Source organism: Saimiri boliviensis, chromosome 3 (genome assembly GCF_048565385.1).
Source record: "Saimiri boliviensis isolate mSaiBol1 chromosome 3, mSaiBol1.pri, whole genome shotgun sequence".
In the NCBI taxonomy this organism is placed as follows: Eukaryota; Metazoa; Chordata; class Mammalia; order Primates; family Cebidae; genus Saimiri; species Saimiri boliviensis.
The window spans coordinates 9,139,737-9,160,725 of NC_133451.1; the positions used below are offsets into that span (position 1 = coordinate 9,139,737).

A 20,989-nucleotide genomic window follows, 5' to 3' on the forward strand; every position below is an offset into this window, starting at 1 on the left:
GGATCAGGATATTTCCGAGACCTGCAGTATAGACCTGAGTAGGACACAACACTGCTGTGTTCGTTATGAACTCATAAACATGAAATATGACATAAGTGTCTCAGGAATTCTCCCATAGTATTTGTCATACTCCGGAGAGTAGGCTAGGGGGAAAAGATCAAGACTGGGTCTTTATCTTCTCACTGGGACTATTCTCAATCCCATTCAACATTGAGACCATGAATCCCAACAGAGCTTAGCATGGAGATAAAATATGTGCTGTGTTGAGGTCCACATAATAGCCTTTGTGGTGGGCACAGTGATGTGCTGCCTTAGATCCAATCTCAACAGAGGAAGGCTTGCTGCCTCCACCTCTGGAAATGCTATTGGCTGACAGCCTCAGATGCTAACCCTCTATTGTGCTTGCCTCTGCTGAAAATGGGCAATGACCCATTAGCCAGTGCCTACTCAGTGTAGAAATAGGACAGCCTGGTCCTTTCACCCTAACTTGGAACAACCTTAAAGATCATACTACTTGAGAGTGCCCTGCAGGGTTGAGTGAGGCTTTTGGACTGCATCTCAGCTCAACTCTCCCCTCTACCCAATCTTCCTTTCCTTGCTCTACAGGTGTGGTCATCCAGAAAGCACTGCCTAATAATCCTGCTGCATGAGAATATCCCTCTGAGTCTGAATCCTAGGGAACCTACCCTGCAGCAGCCTGCATTCCTGCCAACTTGATTTTCCAGTGAGCAAGCATGGAGTGCTTATGGGAGTCAGGGTCTGATGTCCTCAGTCTTGGCTCTTGTCTCTGCCTAATAGCATGCTTGGTGAACATCCATGAAAATGCATAAATCGATGTGATAATTCATGTATTTTTTTTGAGGGGGTGCACCATTCCTGGCAGTACTGCAATACCAGGTCGATGCGAGGAGTGGACGGAGCAAGCTCCTATTCCATCTCCCTGCTACAAAAATCCATTTAACATATTGTCCTACCTATCAGTTTAATATCTGATATGTCCTCTATCCGAGGACAATATTTTTTCCCACAGCCTTCTTAAGAAAGAACATTTTGGCTAAGATCAACTGTAGTATCTGATCTTAGCCAAAAGATCGAGAAGCGATAATTCGTGTATTTTATGAAAAGTAGATAAATGTCCTGTCGAACTCTTGCTCACTGGGAGGGCTTCCTATTCCCTTTCATGTCCACTGTTGAATTGGGGCTATGACTGTAACTGTCAACTTTTTGGTATTGCAAGCATACTCTGCAGGCTCCATCTGCATCCAGGTTTGCACACTTCAGTTAATCAACCATCCCTAAAGGCAACAGTACAGAGCTGGCAAATCAACAAAACTTTCCATGGGACTCTGAGCCAACTGCTCCTGAGATATACTGTGCCTCCTGGAGTTCAGAATTGGTCTTTGTTGTTTTAGGATGTGCTGTCATGATACTTGCCTAATATTGACCTGAGCTATCAAACTGGGTTTTACTTGAGCCACCAAATCTTATGTCGTTTCCTACAATCTGCTTTGATCTCTAGCAGGGCCCAGCAGCAAACCAGAGACTTTTTCAGGAGAATAGGACATGGGCTTAACCACAGCCTAGACAGCTAGGTAGTATTTTCATGACCATGTAAGGCTCCATATACCATAGGCACCATTAGTATCTCTGAACATATTATGGGGCCATAAGCCCCTAGTGGTAGAACAGCTTGTACCTGTGGTCAATCACATTCTTACTCTGGGCTCCACTTCAACTTGGCATCTCATATAACCTGGCAAGTGTGTCTGGGCAGTACACAAACGGATCTCTGCCTCCAAGGTCTAAAACATGCACTAATCATTGGGCTGCCTACTTGTGAGTAGGTACAAGATACAATAACTGTAGGAGAGATGTTCTGATATACACAGGCCACTGAGGTAGGCCTACAGTTTTGAGGGGTAACTGCAGCCTAAATTTTGGTACCAACTTCATGGCAGTACATTTGGCTGTCACCTGGGGTGCTTGTTTTTGTCCAAGTGTAACCAAACAATGCCTTGAATGTTACGGAACAGTGTGGAAGCTCCTATAGGATATTAAGACAAATAACATTTATGGACTCCATTGTGATGGAACAGGACAGCTAGTATAACCGTGAACTTAATGAAGGTGTGCTGTTGGCCATGCCAAGTCAAGCTATGTTGAAGAATGTCGCTGAAACTAACCCTTGCTAGTCTCTTAGCTTATTCTGTCTCTGCCAGGCTTGCCCAATTATTCCAGAAGAACGCCAGACTTCCTGGGTTCTTCTTTCAAGAGAGGTGGGCTCTGTACCTACTACTACTTATATGAGAGGTGGGCTCTGTACCTACTACAGCAAGGCTATCCAGATGGCACAGTCAAGTTCCCAGCTCCCATCTTGTGATGGAGGCTAAGACAGGTGAGTGAAGTTAAGATTTGGCAGTACTGTTTTAAAGGACTGAGAATCTTGCTCACTCTGACATTCCTTGGCCATATTTAGGAGGTAGCGAGGCATCTACATGTCTCTAACTCGCTTGCATTAGCAAGGATAAATACAACAGTGTCTAGGTACACATGTAGTAGACTGACTACATGACGTTTTCTCCAGTATTAGGTCAACATGTGTAGGTTCCCTTCATTGATCTTTTTAAGTTGTGATAAGAAGACTTGTTCTATCAACAAAGTCCACAATAGGAATTAACCACGTAGTCAGAAGTTCAGATCTCTAGAACTTATGCGTAACTGGAACTTGATGCTCATTGAAGAATTCCATTGACTTCCGGTGGTTTCCTGACATGCCTTATGGTAAAATGGGATCTGAGGGAATGAGAACACCATTGCCTGCTACAAACTGTGGAATTCACTGTTGGGTTCATTCTTGCCTTAGAAGGAGGGAGCAGGCATCTGTAGTGGGAGCTTCTTGTTGGTCTTGGTTTTGAGCAGACAGTGGTTACATGGAGCTTAGACTTCCTGTAGCAGAATCATGCAGAAACCTTAGCTGTGGAGCTAAGGATATGAATGCTGATCTCAAATTACTTGTTACAGAGGTTATCAATGAACACCAGATAAAGGATTCTGAATTTCAAAATGATAGAATCTCTTCCTAGAAGCTTGCATATAATCGAGATGTGGGATTCCTGGTGACTTTTTTGCTATGCTTTGGTATCCATTGAACTGGATCTATTTCTATTACCTTTTAAAAACACTATCTGGAAACCTATGTAATACGAATCTGAGTTAATTTTTACAACTTCTGAAAACTGTTCTATTAAAACATTCAGAAACATTGTCCCAGTGCAAGCCTGAGTTCAGGCCACCTCATTGACATTTGACATCCACTGGGTAGCATCTGCCAGCACCCTGTTCTGGAATTCTAATGGGTTACTATTGGGTAAACCAGTTTTGCCAGGTCACATTAATTTAGATGGCTGAGTTGGTAGATCTGAGTCAGCTTGAATCTCTCAAGATTTGAAACATGAGATCCAGGAGATGGTTACAGTACTAAGCTGTTGTTTTAGAGCCTTTCATCCTTAATGTGCTGGTGATGCTCTTGAAGGAGAATACTGACCTTTTGTAGCATGTAGGGACACAGGTTTCCAGGAGGCAATGGGAAATGCAGCTCCATTGAGAGTATGTCATAAAATTTTTCTTTTGGAACCAACTTTGCATTCTATGTAGAAAAATCTTGGTCCTGTGTTTCGTAACATCTCTTCTGAGATGCAAGAGAAATGGATAGCCTCTTGTCCTTACTCCTCTGACCATCTTATGGTTCATTTACTCTCTTGTACTTCAGTTAGGCTGCTGCTACAAAAGTGCCGTAGACTGTGTAACTTTCAAGAGAAATTTTTCAGTTTTGGAGATCAAAAAGTCCGAGATGGTGCCAGCAGATTTGGTGCCTGAGGATTTACTCTCTTGAAAGATGGTGTCTTGTTGCTCTGTCCTCACTTGTTGGTCTTCATATACATAAGTATCTTACATGGTAGAAGAAACAGGCTCTCTCAAGCCTCTTTATAGGCACTAATTCCATCATGAGGGCAGAACCACCTCCTAAAGGACCCCTTAATACTATCCCATTTGGGATTAAGTTCTGACATCTAAGCTTCACAAACACTTAGATCAAAAACCCCGTAGGACCCAGAAGCTGCTGTGTCAAAATGGCCCCTGGGAGTATGTGACTCAGAAATAGCTCTTTTTTAAGCTCATTATGACATTGCTTGGGTTCTATTCCAAGTATCATCTAGTCTCCACAGAGCTGTCAAACACAAATGTTCATAAACCTACGTTATGGTCATGATAATTTAAGGTGATCCATAGGTCGGCATTTACGTTGTAATGGTGAGATGTGTTTGAGTCAGAAAAACCATGTTAGTGAAGGTTCTCCAGTGACACCAAACCAATAGAACACGTGAATTACAAATATTAGCCTATGTGATTATGGGGGGCGAGAGGTTAAAAGACATGCCATTTGCAACCTGGAGTACCTGTAAAGCTGATGGCATAATGCAGCCTGAATCTAAAGCCTGAGCTGAAAGTGAAACTACCGCTCTGAGGATGAGGGCCCAAGAACCAGGAGCTTCGATGTTCCATGTCAGAAAATGAATGTCATGGCCCTGAGAATTCACCCTTCTGACTTCTTGTTCTGGTACATGTCTGTAGACTGAGCGCACTCTCTGGAACACATTAATACAGTAAAATTGTTCTGAAAACAGTTAAAACTTGAACATGTCCCTTTTACACATACTTAAACATTAGCTTTACATCAATTTCAGTTTGCCTTCAGTGAAAACGTCTGCCCCATTTGAGCATTTACAACTGCTCGTCTCTTTGAATTCTGGCACTCTGAATTCTAACGGCTTATTCTTTTTTGTCTTGGATTTTGTTCTTCAGCTAGTTCTTCTCCATTTACAATCTACAGACTTCTGCCAACAAACAATGGAGGTTTGGCTGTTAGCCCCTTTACCTTTTGCTTCCTATGGGAAGAACAGAGTGGCTGGTCATTGTTTGTATCAAGGGTGTGTCTAAGACATTTCTCAGCCTACCGTTGCCCCAGTCCATATGGGACAAAGATGCTCTCATCCATCCTTGTATTCCAGGACTGTGGTACCCTGACTTTGATCCTGGACATAGAGGCCCTGAGAAGGGGGTGAGTTACTGCTCACTTATATGTAATACTTATCTACAAAATGATGCACATACCAGCAGTCCTCCAATTCTGGCTCTCACAGGAAAGGGCAAAAGTGCCTAATGGAACCTGTCCTATATCCAGTAGATCCTCAGAGTAGCCTTTTCAAGTAAAAAGTCTTCTGTTTTGTAGAGAGAAAACTTACCAGCCTAGATATCTTGTTGGGAAAACCACCAGTCCTTTATTGCTATAAGTAACTGAAAGCAATAGAATTACGTGAAGACTAAAACCCTTATATTGAATATCATGTGGTAACCCTCACCTTTTTATTTACAGAATCAACACTTGAAGATGACATATCAAAAAGAGCTGAAATGGCCATGTTTGTAAGATCCTATTTCTGCATAAAATTCCTTAGGTCGCTGTATCTGCCCCCTTTCTTTGCATGGGTGATATGCGTTACATGGTTTCCGGGAGAAATTTATGGTGTTTGATGGTGGGATCCAGAGGACTATGTTGCCTGGGGACACACCTGAGTTGGGTGCTATCCTCCCAGCTTCCCATAGGCCAGTCCTGCCCAGGAGAAGCCAAGGCTTAAGGATGGGCCATGGTGCTATGCAGCAGTGTTGAATGACAGGTTGCTTTCAAGGAAAGCTCGAGTCAGCAGTGACCAAATCTGCAGTCCACAACAAACTATTGTCATAGGCCTTTGGATTGGTAGGGGAATCTTGGTTCATGTGTGTTCCTGAGATGCAGGTACGCATAGGGCAAAAGTCCACTGAGGACTTCCCTTCAGAGAGGCAATCTGTTGAATTCACCATGTTATGTTTTTCTGCCTGCTTTGTGGGAAATAATAGTCCAATTGCATAAGACAGATGTTGAACAAGGAGTAACTTGATGGCCCATACCATGAGACAAGCCACACAACTCTTTAGTTACAAATCTTTTCTGGGAATTACCCTTAGTCCTGCTCATGGTAGTGCCTTGTCATTACGGGTGCCAATGTTACTTGTGTGTCTCCCTGTCCTTGGTGGGATCATAAGGAAGAGGTGTTTAGAGGAGTGCTTTTCCATGCTACCTTATGTACCACGATTTGTTGAATTTGCTCTTCCACTGAGGAAGGATGGCTGTTTCTCGTCCCCTGCAGGAATAGTCACTGGGGCAGATCTGATGCTGTCAGCTGATGTTCACTCCTTTCATTCTCTGCCTGGCATTCTTCTGTGAAAGAAATTAGTGATCCAAGGAAACCATACATTCAGGGCTGAGTAACCTGATGATTTATCGGGCCAAGAAGTCATTACAGCAAAGGTGTGAGCTCTTGAGTTAGGTTTTGTACCTCACTGGGGAGAGTTAAGAATGGGAGAGTGGGACAAGAGGGCTTGTATCACCCCAGTTAGCTTTCTATCTGCAGGGGCCTTCTGCGTTCTTGAAGGACAGCTTCACTGGATATAGAAAACTCATGCAAGTCTTGCAACATTTGGAATGTCATCCCATTGCCTTTTGGTCCCCATGGCTTTTGATGAGAATACAAGTTATTTTATTAAGTGCCCTAAGTTGCGTGACTTTTCCTGCTTTTAAGGTTGTTTCTACAGTTTCACTGTGATGTGTTTAGCTGTGGAGTGGAATTCAAGTTTGTATTAAATTTCTCAGATGAAAGTTTGTCATGAAATTTAGGAAGTTTTCTGTCATTTAAAAATCCTTCCTTGCTCTCCTCCTCGAACTATAGTGCATATGTTCGTATACCTAATATTTCTCATCTCGGGTTTCTGAAGCTCTTCCTTAACTGGTACTTCAGACTGTATTTCAATGTGTGTGTTTTCAAGTTTGAAGTGGATCACCCAAGTTGTCTTACCAAAGTTCCCTCACATCTGAGGACTCTCAAGGGCCACGGATTAACAGGACATAAAGGACTGAATGCAGAAAGCTTGGAAACCAGATGTCTTATGCAAGTTCATTTTTTCCTGGATGCTGTTGGTAGATGTCCCAGACAGACTGAACACCAGGCCTGTCATGGTCAACACTGATAGCCCTACCTGTAAGAGAGGGGCTCATCTGAGAGACATGGAACAGAATCAAGTCTCAATTCTAAAACAGTCACCATGGTATCACACAGCTAGGCTTAACTGACTTTTCAGTTGGGGCAGAATCATGAGCCAAAGCTATGGTCATTGAGAATGCAACCAGTGGATCCGAGATATGGCCTTAGTCCTTAGTGATGATACCACAGTATATCTGGGTGCTCTGTGCTCCTGATTGCCCCCGCAGAAAGTCAGTTAAGTTTAGACTGGATGGATTTTCTCAATGATGAGGTTGCTGATGAGTCCTACAGGATGAGATTAGAAGTTGAACTTCGTGTTTGAGTCCCAATCTTTTTCAGAGATTAGAGCTATAAACTGTGCGTTATCTTTTATGGTGGGCTTTTTTCACCACCCCCAGCTCCTATCAATGGAATCTAGGTTGGTTCAGAGAGATGCTTTCTGCCGGAGGCTGAGCAGCCTTGAGAGACTTTGGTGAAAGCACAAGTGCCGAAAAACGGATTGGAGGAAGGAGCTTGCAGTGGGCTGTAGGGAGCTGGCATGGTGCAGTATTTCCCAGCTATGCCAGAAATAAGTAGGCACAGAGAATGTGGCATAAGACATGCCCCCAGCCTCTGCCAGCCTCGCCCAATCATTCCAGAAGAATGCCAGACCTCTTGGATTCTCCTTTCAAAAGAGGTGGGCTCTGTACCTACTACAGCAAGGCCATCCAGATGGCACAGGCAAGTTCCCAGCTCCCATCTTGTGATGGAGGCTTTTCTGGGAAGACAGTCTTTTGGATGTCATATGCCATTTGGCCTTGTCTCTGTTTCCCAGAAACATTGGCCAGAATCAAGTGTCCCCCAAACTGATATTGGGGGACTATTCTACTTTTACTGAATTGTTTTACTTTCTCATTTTTAAAACTCCACAAGATGAATGTTTAAAGATCAATAACTAGGTCTACCTTAGATATCATGAGATTTAAGTACTATGCTGGAAGAAGTCCCAACTCATTTGTTCATGGGCACAAAATGACTGCCCAAGTTTTGAGTTTCCACACCTACTTGTAGGGTTCTCTAGAGGGACAGGACTAATAGGATAGGTGTATATATGAAAGGAATTTTAAGGAGAATTGACTCACATCACAAGGTGATGTCCCATAACAGGCCATCTGCAAGCTGAGGAGCAAGGAAGCCAGTCTGAGTCCCAAAACTTCAAAAGTAGGGAAGTCGACGGTGCAGTCTTCAGCCTTGGCTGAAGGCAAACCACTGGTGTAGCTCCAAGGGTTCAAAAATGGAAGAGCTTGGAGTCTGGTGTTTGAGGGCAGGAAGCATGCAACGTGGGAGAAAGATGGAAGGCCAGAAGACTCGGCCAGTCTGCCCTTTCCATGCCTACTTTTACGCTGGCGGCTGAATTAGATAGTGCCTGCCCAGATTGAGGATAGGCCTGCCTCTCCCAGTTCACTGACTCAAGTGTTAATCTCTTTTGGCAACACCCTCAGACACACCCAGAAACAATACTTTGCATCCTTCAATCCCATCAAGTTAACCCTCAATGATACCATCACACCTATATAACTCCAAGTCAGTTACTGCACACCAGTGGCATACCCCTCCCTCTTAGCAATCTACACTCTTTTGGGGGAACAGTTCTGAAGTGTCACCTTATTCTTAGGCTCATATTCCTTGCAGGAACATGTGGCTGGGAATATGCTGCTTTCCCACAGAAAATCCCAGGGTTAAATCATAAAGGACAGAATGATGTGTTCTTAAGCTCTATCTTGCTTTGCAGTCTCCAGTTGAGCCTTACGCAGGTGTGGTGTTAGAGTAGACACTTGTCCTGATCTTCCAAGGGTAGTACTTCCAAAGCTAGTTTGCTTAGACTTTTTCCCAAAGGAGGGCGTGAGCATGGGGAGCAGTGGTGGCCGCCATCGGAGCCCCTCCTGTGTAACCTAGGTCATCTTTTCATCCTCGTCCGCCTGATAACTTTGCTGCTTTTGTCCAAGTGTTCCTTTTAAGAACACTTGGGATGATTTGGGTGAGGTCTTCCTAAGGACTGTCTAATTCTAACCTGTGTATGAGCAACTTCTTGTTCAAGGGATATCTATTTCCATCCTAACTTTCCATCTGTAGACCTATAAATCCCAGTGAAACCTGGCCTGGAAACACTGTATTCTCATTGGATTTGCCCAGTCATAAGGCGGCAGTGTGAGATGTGCCTAAAACCTTTCAACTGTGGTCCTGGCAGTGATGAGTCCTTAGGGCAGCGTGGACCTGACACAACACTAAGCAAGGTGAAAGTATCTAAGGCTATCTTGCTTTGAGTCTGGTCACAAGTCTGTGAGGTATGTGATCCTCACCTTCCCAACCCTTGATGGTGACAGCCTAAGTCATCCTGTCTTGTCTGAGGCTTGTTCCTTATGTTTCAAATGCCCTTATGAGGCATTCCCATCTGCAAGTATGAGATAGCTTAGTGACGTTTCACCTCGTGGATGTCCTGGAAGAGACGTGTGTTCTGATTTTTTACTTTCATATGTCCCTAGGATAGGATAGTGGGCCTGGACCACTAAGGTCGTCTTTCCAAGGCTCAAAAACCAGGGCACTAAGATCTCAGCAACTTCATTCTCTCCTGTGGGAAGATCTGTAAGTGAGCCACGGGGCTCAGTATCTTAATGTGGTGACACCTGGAATTACCTTCCTTTGATCTTTATTCCATTGGTTCTGGTTGCTTGGTCAGAAAATGCCTTTTTGAAGATGTACCTTAAATATACCAGTTTCTGAACCTGGCTCAAGGGTCATTCACCTTAAGTATCCACCACTTGAAGCTGATGCCGGATGCTCTCTTAAGCTGTGCTATCTTGGGTAGGCATACAGGAAAGGGTGTGGAAGAAGTGCAGAAATGAATGTGGAATGATTTAGATCTGTCTCCTGCATTTGCACTGCCTTTGTTAATTCCCCTGTGATGACAGTGGATCCCCCTGGATGACTCCTAAATACCAGTCAGCTGATTAGCAAACTATTCTTATAGCTTCTCTTGATTCCCCTTGACATGATCCATTACATCTTCATAGGTTCTAAGGATTAGGACAAGGGTGTCCATGTGTCAACAATCTGCCTACTACTGGCACTCTACTTGGAAGTGACTTTTCACACTTGGGTGAATATTTTAATATATGGCAACTGCTCAATCTTATTGAGTACCTCTCTACAGCTTAAGGGGAAATTATCTGAAATCTGTAATTTGTTAAACTTAATTATTTCCTCCAGAAATTGAGCTTGAACAGTCTACATTTCATTAGAGCAATGGATACTTCTTATCATTCCTTCCCCAGTGATGACAATGGTGTTCTGGGCTTTTTGATTTGCTGCCTCCAAAGCATCTGAAATCTTGATCTAAAAGTCTTAGTGACTCACTTTGCCTGTGCATTAATCATGTGCACACTTCCTGAGCTTCAGCACCAGAGGACATCTTGTGGCATTAGAATGAGCAATACCCTTCTAGATAAATTTACTTCAAGAACATGGAGGTTGAAACACCTGTTCATTTGGAAACTAGTGGTAACGTGTCAGCATCTCATTAGGTCCAGATGAGTCCTTGTTGCTAAGAGCCTTCTGGTGTAGAGTACTGCTCAGCTTCCAGTGAGCAGCTATGCAGTGAAGGGTATGTGCTCAGGGCATCCTTGGTGTTGCCATTGCTTCACATTGCTTGAGACACGCAGGATAACTCCAATACCTGCAGCGGGCTATTTTTGGCAGCCCGGTTCCAGAAACTGAATCAACTGAAGCTTCACTCCTTGCAGTTAAAACCAAAAGGTATGAGGCAATTCTCAGTCAACTTGGTTTATTTTGCCAAGGTTAAGGACATGCCCAGGAGGAAGAAACATTCTCTGGTCTGTGCCATTCTTTAAAAGGGAAAAGCAGGCTGGAGGGAGAAGGGGGAGGATACTGATAATCAACACCTTGCAAGAGGAAAAGAGCAGGTAGGGGATAGTCAATGATGTATCCACTTTGTGCTCAGTAAATTGGCACTTAATACAGGTACCTATTCTATATTCATTTAGTCTTATGTAGAGATTTCACTTGTTTTCTGTACCTATCTGCTTTCAGGGCCAGAAGGAAAGGCAAGGTTCAATAGCATTTTCTCAAAGCCCAATAAAAAGCAGACCAATGAAGAATAGAATTTACAGCTGTAACTGGCTACAGGGAAAAGGTCAAAGATAATCTCACCAGACCAATTCAAAGGGTTAAATTTTTTTTGGTGTTGGGTACCAGCCCTGACACAGACCATGGGGGGTTTGCAAGGGATGGTGGAGACAAAGGAGAAAAGATGAGTGCATAAACTGGGGCCTAGGGGTGGAAAACGAGAGTATGGAGGCTGCGAAGGCATCGATCTCTGGAGAGCCACACCATTTATTGGTGTACAACAGAAAGCAAGAACATGGTAGGAGTGTGGGGAGAGATAACGGAATGGTGTGTCAGGCAGGTGATACATAGCTAGGGCAGTTTGGCCTCTTTAAGTCATATAGAACAAATTCTATTCTAGACCTAATCATTAAGTTATAGGGGGTCGTAGATAAGAGCCAGCAAGTCTGGTAGCATTCTTGTGCTTCCAAGAGGCATTCTTCCCTTGAGCATGGAGCATGGTGTTCCATAAGCTTTCTGTGCCAGATGAGCAGGTCATGCCATGACCTTCCAGCTTCTAACACCATTATAGATGCACCCAGGAACAATACTTAGAATTCTTCAAGTTGACACTTGGTTTTAACCATCACAGTGTCATAACCTGGTACACTGGCCCCAATCTTCTATATGACCTCTGCTCATTGGACTATGTAGGGCTAAGAAGTACTAAGGAGAAATTCCTCCTTTGCTCGAAGACCTCAAGAATGAGGACACGACTTGCTGATGCTTAGGACCTGCATTTGCAGTGTTAATTATATAACTAAATTCACATGGGGTTTTTCCTTTCTCTCTAGACTGTTGAACAAATTCTATTGAACTTCTGCTCACCTTGGAAGGAGCAGGTATCTTGTGATATTTAAATCTGCTTTTGCAGATTCTCAGTTCAATGCAGCATCTTTAGCTCATCCAGAGGTAAGACTGAATGCAGGATGCATTAAATGCTGAATGTAGAGTGCTGGGAGCTTCAGGCTTTTTCTCTCCATGAATTTGGTACCAACTGAATGTTCTTATCCCAGAACGTTCAGAGACAGTGGCAGTACTAAGTCATTGTCAACATGAATATTTCTTAGTCTTGTTACCTGGATGATTTAAATAAAATTGGCCTACTTCTCCTTAATAGGTATATATCCAATAAAGGAGTTTTCAGGGTATTGAGGATACCATGGGAAGGTTTTTCATTATATGCCTAATTTCTTCCACAAAAAAATTGTAGTTAAGACCTACTTTTTCTTAAGGCTTAATTCATGCTTTGGTATTCATGTAGTCATTGGAAACTTCAGTTGAACACTGGATATTACCAGCATCTTTGGTAAGCATAAGATATGCAGCTATGTTCCTTGATCATGCTTCCCAGGAAAAGGATACATCTGAGGTTTCCTATATGAAAATAAAGTGGCTTACTTGATTTCTCGGAAAATAGATGGACAGAACTAACAGACTACCTGTACAATTTTGTTCCTGCTTTAACAAGTGGCCACCAAGTTTTAACAAATGTACTTCCGTAGATACCCAAGTAAGAGCCTTTTCAAACTTGTAAGATCAGCGAGGGCAGGCTGTGTTGCTTTGAAGATCATAGGATTCTGTGACCTACCCATATTCATAGGTCCCTTCCATTGCTTGACTGTGGCTTGTTCACTCATGGCAACTTCAGGACTCTTTTTCATGCCAAAACAGATAGTACATTTTAAATAACTTCCATCTATTCTGTTTCTTTGTCTACAATTGTTCTGACAGTGAATCCCCCAGATGAGACCTGGAATCTTAAATTCAGGGGTATACCACTTTATTTCAATATATATTTCCTTGTCTCCCTAGACATTCACATGTTTACACATTCTGAACATTAGGACAAATATATGTTGGAAGGTTATTCATCTGCCTCCACCTGGTACTTTGTTAGAAATGATCTCGAAGCCCAGAGGAGGAGGACCTGGTGACAAAGCTGAGATGGTTGCCACCGAATGGGTGGAACTGCAGTGTTCACTGATGGGAGTGATGGACAGTCGATGGTGATGGGGTCTCAGGAAGGTACATAATATGTATCAGTTGGATTCTGGGGACAAGAGTCTCATTTTGCTCCACTTGTCTGCCATGATCATTATAGCTTTGTCCTACTTCTGAGGCATCTATCCCTTATGCTGCTAAGATGTGGCTTTGCATGAAAAAATGGGACCAAGAAGATGAGGATGCAGTCCAGGGCAGCCTAATAATTAAAATATAACTACCAAAATGCTCCTTTCCATGGAAGCGTGAGCTCTGTCCCCATACAGGCAATGAGATGACCGATGCAGTTGAGAATGGATAGCAAACACGGAGAATAGCTCTATCCATGGATGGATGACCTGTTACTTTAAATCTGATCCTTTACCCTACATCGTCCAAGGATCTAAAATGAGACTTATCTTAACTGCCACATCTTCCTTACATGTCATGGGTTGTTCTAAGGTGACTGTTGTGGAAGGTAATTACAACTTGTACTAAGTACACTAGAAGTTTAGGAGGTTTGGATCATCATGTATACTTACTACCATATCCTCTTCTGCATTTCATTGCTACGTGTCTCACTGTTAGAAATGGGATCTAGGATACTGTTTTCACACCTGTTTGTGAAAGAGATGCCGTTCTCTCCGAGTTGGTAAGGATATGTATCTAATTTCAGGTTATTAATGCTCCTTTTTGTGATGGGCGTTCATTCTCCCTTTTGATGTTTTCCTGAGTTGCTGTGACTTGAGGGAACCTAGCCAGTGTCATACTGCTTCCTCTACTGGAAGCTTTGCCAACTTCTGTGGTATTTAACCCCCATCACCACAACCTAGATCAGTTTGACTCTTACCTGTCAGACATTGTTTGTCCATATGGAGTTCATTTTCATGCCAGAGTTTGGGATGGTCCAGGTGAAGTGTCCTACTATGAGTTCTGGTAGAGATACTCCATTTTATCCTGAGGGAGGTTCCAGTGGGTGTGAATTACATAGGCAATACTTATGGTGGGCCTGGATCCCATATACACAGTACTGTCGTCTCCTCTGATGTAAATTCTTTGAATAGCTGAGGTTAAGGGCTTAGCAACATAAATGCTGTGGGCAGATGTGACCTCCTGGTAGTTCTGTAACCAACCACCCAAGCAAGGGGTTCGCCTTGCCCATTGCCTAGACAGACTCGATTCATCAAGACAGGGAAATTGCAACAGAGAAAGAAGAATTCACACAGCAGGCTGTGCGGAGACCGGAGTTCTGTTACTAAAATCAGTCTCCCCAAGCATTCAGGGAGGGCAGAGTTTTAAGGATAACTTGGTGGGTGGGGGGAAGCCAGTAAGCCAGAAGTGCTGTTTGGTCATAGATGAAATCATAGGGAGCTAAAGCTGTCACCTTGCACTGAGTCAGTTACTGGGTGGGGGCCACAAGATCAGATGAGACGGTTTATTGATCTGGGTGGTGCCAGGTAATCCATCAAGTTCAGGGTTGGCAAAGTATCTCAAGCACTGATTTTAGGAGCAGTTTAGGGGGAAGGTCAGAATAGTGTGGCCTCTAGCTATATGATTCCTAAACCGTGATTTCTAATCTTGTGGCTAACATTAGTCCTACAAATGGAATATAGTCCCCAGGCAAGAAGGTTTGCTTTGGGAAAAGGACTGTTACCATCTTATTTAAACTATAAGTTTCTCTCAGTTCAGCCTATTCTTGGAAACAAACAGGCGACAGCTTGGAGGTTAGAAGCAAGATGGAGTCAGTTAAATTAGATCTTTCACTGTCTCAGTCATAACTTTGCAAAGGCAGTTTCAGTTCCAGTGTCTAACAGAGGGAAGCCTTTCCCCTCTACTCTGACTTTAGGTTGTCATTACAGACAGGGCCGTTGCTCCGTTTTCTGTAGATGCTGAGCACTGGGACCCATGAGCAGTGAGGTGACCTCTGCCTGTCCTGGACAATCCCATAGATTGATGTGTGGTGACAGAACTGATACACTTCCTGGTACTTCTCCCTAGGTAGAGGTTACTGCATAGTATGACTGTTCCCAGAACAAGCTGGGTCTGGCTGCATGTCATCAAGACCAAATGACGAGAAGCAGTCAAACTAGGAAAGAAGGGAATTTATTGCTGTAACTGGAAACGGGGAGAAGGTTGGAGATCGCTTCACCAGACCTCTATCTTACCTCATTTATGGTTTTGTCTGGAGAGCTGCCTTAGACTCTCCCATCTATGTACACAGCTGCCTGTTACCTTGACTCGTCTCAGATTTCATCGACCTGTGGTGGGTCCTGGCACGAAAAATGTAAGGCTGTCTCCATTATATTGACTCGCTCTAGGTTTTGGAGAAGCCTAAGTAAAGACATATGTTTTATTTCTGGTTTTGATGCCTGGGCATCACTTTCCCTGAGTTTATTAGCTTGATGTTACAGCAGTGCTGTGGAAACTCATCTGTGTAGCTGGGGTGCTATGCAGGCTTGTCTTTGTAAGGGAGAAGTAGCCAGCTACATGATAATTCAGACTGTGATGAGTTTTAACTACAGCCATTTTAGAGCATTAATCTATCATATGATTAGAGTTCACCCCCTCAATCTTTTTATTAGAAATAATATATTAAAATGAAAGGAGTTGGAGAAGAGACCAAACTCCTTTTAAACAGGCATATCAGTTGCTCACTGAAGCCATACTGGCTCCACCTCAGCCACTCCCACAATGAGACACTTAACCTTTTTATATTTGTCAAACTACTAGTAAGTGTCCTTAAAATGGTTACCATTATGTTATAACTTTGTCACTGTAAAACAATCTTCAGCGATACCCATCAGAGCACAGGAGGACTTGAGTAGGACAGTCATGATGTTATCGGGACTACTGCAAGGTGACTCACGGGGAGAGATCAGGCTCGACTTTGAACACAGCATGTGCCAGTGGGAAGGTACAGCTGAGAAGCAGTGTGGGGTCAATAGATGAAAAATTACCAACAAATCCTCAGAGGTAAAGGAAATTCTGGCTATACAGATCCAGAAGCATTGCTAAAGATCAGCCAGAAAAATAAGACAACATTTGAGGGGGATGGGAGAAGATGAGAAACATGATCAAGTGTGGGGACTTCCTGCTGAAGAAACTTAGTTCTTTGCTAAAACAAACTACACAATGGGCCGAAAAGGGTTCAGAAGCTTGACTCTAGTTTGGTCAAGCCAAGGATCTTGATCACTACCCATAACTTCACTATTGAATTATTGAAAGGATATTAGTGTTATTATCCCTCATAAAGAACTGCTACCAAAACACCAGGGCTTTGGTCTAGGTCCTGCTTGCAACATGGAAATCCAATCACAGACAGTATTGTCAAGGAAGGCAGCTTTATTGAGGTACTGAGCTGAGAATAAATTTGAGATTTATCTCCCTGACTAAAACTAGGGGTTTATACAGCAATGAGGAAATGTAACTGTGGGAAAACAAACTTGGGAAGGGTAAGGAAGCACTAATGGCTAATTAGAGCTCCTGTATATCTGATTGTCTGGATGCAGTGATCCCATAATTTTCAGTTCCTTGATGCTTCTTGAAGCCTGAGGATCCCTTGATGAGGAAGGAACTCGGATAAAACAAATGTAACTTTAAAGCTTTAAGATCAAGAAGGGGCAATTCCTATATTGGCTTAAACTCGATGGGACTATTAGGTCTGTTTGAGAACCTCCACTAGATAAGATGTGAAGAACTTTCTCTAGATTCGGCTTGGTGACTTAAGCAGTTGTGTGTTCCTAGAAGTCCTCTTGATTCAGAGATAGCTTTTGATGGTTCCACTTCACCTTCAATTCACCAGAGGTGGAAAATGAGAAAAGCACAGTACCTGTTAGCTGAAGGCAGTTTGAAGAAGAGACTAACTCCTTTTAAATAAGCATAGCAGTCCCTCACTGAAGCTGAACTGGTTTATAGCCCTTACCCCCAGAACACTGCAGACTAGCATTCAGAAAGGTATTCTATATAGCTTATTGTATTTGAGCTGCCTCTTATATTAAGCGCATCCCTGCTTAGGGATCAGTCATCCCTGTGCAGTTTAGAAGTTCATGCATAAAGTCTGCATTGATATCTAAACTTAACTTACAATGAGGGCTGCAGAAAGACTTTATGGATTTAGTTCAAAGGGTCATGTCTTTATTCAAGTTGAATGATGAGTCATCTGTGCTCTATTTCACTTGGCTATAGTAATATAATTTCATTCTGCCCTATAAGTTTATAAGTGGAATTCATATTTGATCTCCAGGTTCATGTTCTTTAAAGGAAGGTAACTTTTCTTCCCTCTGTCATGATGGGACAAAGACCACCGCCACCCCCCGGCCTGGGAATGGTAGAACAAAAGGGGAGGAATATGACTTTAAAGTTCTTGATTGCTCATTTTATAAGCAACATCCAGTGGGGTGGCACATCCAGCAAAGGGATATTCCTCTATTCATTGCCCTGATCCACCAATGATGGAAGAAAATGGGCCTGGAGTTGGAAAAAGGGTAACTCCCTAAATGGAAGCCATCTCAGTGGATATGCATGTTGGTTTACCTAGAGGACACATCTTGTGTGCTCAATTAGTGCAACATCTACCACCCAGAAAGAATGGAAGATGACTCAGCCTCACCTGCACAAGAGGTTTCTAGACCTGTGTAGACGAGACACAGGGTGTTTTATTTTTCCTGTGATGAAGTTCTGATACATTTTAACTAAGATCTAGCCACTGAGCAAAGCTTCTTAGGCATAATTTTATTTTTCTTAGCATAAACGATGGGAAATACCAAGGCAAACTGGTGGGACAAGATGATGTCCCTGTGCTACGTGTCGTGGAATATATGCAGAGGTTTTAATGTTCCACTTGTGCATGAGTATCATCTCGTTTTCTGCATTGTTGGGTAGAAACAAGTTTATTTCATACAGATGAAAGACGGTTTCCAGATGATTTCTATGGTACTGGTGTTAAGCATTGGGTTTGTGCAAAGATGCTACAAAAATCATGAAGTGATGCTTCTGTAACGCTTAGAAGATACTGGTTTCTGATACACAATACAGTTCAGAGAACAGCCCTGATGGTGGAAAATGGCATCGCTCATTACATCTATCATGTGCTTCTGAGGGTAGGGCTTAGTCTTAGCCATATCAAATTGCTACCACAGCTTATCACTAAGTCCTCATGGACAAATGGATACCCACACTGACAAATTCTTAGTACTAAGCATTGAGGTGTCTGCTGCACGACTGATCCTTTAATCCAGGAAATAGTGGAGCCTCTTTTCTCTGGGACATGCCGTGGAGATGTGGTAGGTGCTTGACAAAGAGCCTGCTTATGGAGGATATTTCAGCTGGTGTCGAGCCTGGGCCAGCCATGCAATCAGCTCCTCCAGGAACTTCATCCTACTGTTTGTCTCTGGTCCCCCAAACACCTCTGGCTCCTGGGTTATGCACCTCCTTGCGATATTGCATTTGCAGGAACTGTAGCCTGCCTTTCTGCAGCTGCTAGCTATAAGGATGAGGAACTGGATGATTAAAGGGATGTGGCTGGAGATGTGGTTTCTGCCTCCTGGTAGTCAGGGATATTGGGTACTGAAGATTTTGGCCATGGAAGAGTCTTCCCTTCACATTGCTTCAGATATGTGGGATGATCCATTTCCTGTCATAGGCTAAATTCTGACCATGTTGGAGACTGAATTTGCTGCTAACTGAACTCCTGTTCTTGCAGGCCACCTGCACTGAGTCCTGTATTTGACTCAGCCTCTGACCTTCAGTTCTGTTAGACATGAGGTACTTGTGCATGAAGAGAGTTGAAAACTAAACCCTTCCTGTATGACTAGACCAGGAAGAGCTGCCTTGAGTAACCACTGTTTATTGTGGCTATAGAAGTCTAAAGGAGCACTGAGGAAATGTGAATTTTTTTTTTTTACTTCCTAGTAGACACCACAAAGAAGACCTCTCCCTGATTGAGAAGTGATGTTTCCTTAATATTAAGTATAACCTGTATCCCCATGGAACTCATAGCTCTCTTCTTGGATTGTTAGATTTTGAACTCTTCTAAATCACCTTTCACCTTATAAGGATCTAGCAGTTCTTCATGACTGTTAAACCTGTTTTTGGCAGTTTATCAGATGTTTGTACAGCTCCTTGAAAACTCACCCAGAGGAGGTGATGGACCGAATAAAGCATGGAAGCTTCTGCTTCTATTTTGATGTATACTACTGATGGTTCTTGCCCTGTAGAAGACTTGGTGACAGCACTTATGGCCACACAGCATCTCCTCTGGGCAAGAAGGGCTCAGTCTCCAATGCAGAGTAGGATACTGAAATCCTAGTGTTTGCTATGGTTTGGAGCACAGAGCCTGCAAGGCACCTCTGGGCACAGGTGTGAGCCAGGCTCTTCTGTGAGGGGGAAGCAGGTATTGCTCTTGATTTCCAGGTCTGAGCCCCTTCACACTCGCACCTTCCCACTTGTTTAGTTTGAGGAGGTCATTAGGAGCCGGGAGGGTAGAGAATGTTCAGAGCTGTTTGTCAGGAAAAGCATGCTGTCCTTCTGCCACATAGGAGTGATGTTGACCTGCAGCTCAACAGCCCCCATGCTCCACTGAGTTGTAGAAATGCAATGAATGTGGCCAGTTCTGAGTGAATCACATTGCTTGTGCATATGATTGGTATATCTTTATCTGAATGGTAAAACCAGAATACTTGGGGAAAAGTTTTAAATTGTATACTTAAGCAGAATGTATAGAATATTCGCAATTTTTAAGTTGCAATCAGAGTATCCCATGGCATTTCTTACTACACATTTGAAACACTCAATATCTCTAGTAAAGCTGAATAGAGAAGCCACTATTCACTGCCTTTTCCTCATGATTAGAACTAGACTATGAGACCCAACATTAGAAATGTAAAGCAAACCTCCATGACCAAATCTGGATTTTTCTGAATGTAAAACCTGAGAAAGCTTCAAATGGGTATTAATTTTCTATTGCTGCTATAACCAGTGGTGACTGAGAATAGGAGCTTATATCAAAACACTTCATTTCCTATGGTTCTATAGATAAGTTTGAACTGAGTCCGGTGAATGGAAGGTGTTGAAAGGCAGGTGACCCTCTGTTTGCTCTAGAGGACAATTTTTCCTTGACTTATCTTCCTTCTAGACATCCCTGCATTCCTTTGGCTTTCTGAGGAAGATTTGGACTGATGAAAGAGGCAACAAAGTCTGAATGCATCTTGGATTCTGTCCATTTCTGCCTCCTTGCACTTAATCACTTGAATTTCTTGCCCTTCTAACTGTATCAGGCCCACATGCATAATTCAGCAGAACTTCCTTTGAAGGTCAAGTGATCAACAACCTTAATTGCATCTGTCCCCCTGATTTCCCTTTGCCGTGTCACATAAAATGTTGGCAGGTTCTGAGGGGTAGGATGCAAACATAGTTAGACTGTTGCTCTGCCTATTTTATTTGGTACTTCCAAGGAAAACGTTATTTATGGAGCGATGGCGAGTTATAACATGGTAGAGCCACGAGCTGGAGTATACTGGGGTCCTTTCAAGGACAATTATCTCAATGCCCCTTCTGTGGGTAAGATTGTAGTCACTTACCAACTCTCCTTGTCCTGGTCATGTTAGATTCCTGCTCCCAAGGCATGAGTCCCCTATTTGCCTGATGTGACTTGGCATGAAAACATGAAGCACCCTCAAGTACGACGTAAAATAGGCCCTAGAGGATATGGC

The 20,989-nt window shown here is 43.1% G+C and overlaps 1 pseudogene; it reads right to left on the minus strand.

The window, feature by feature from the left end:
- Positions 1-860: 860 nt before the first annotated feature.
- Positions 861-1,103, minus strand: LOC120363875 (U2 spliceosomal RNA; annotated as a pseudogene).
- Positions 1,104-20,989: the final 19,886 nt, after the last annotated feature.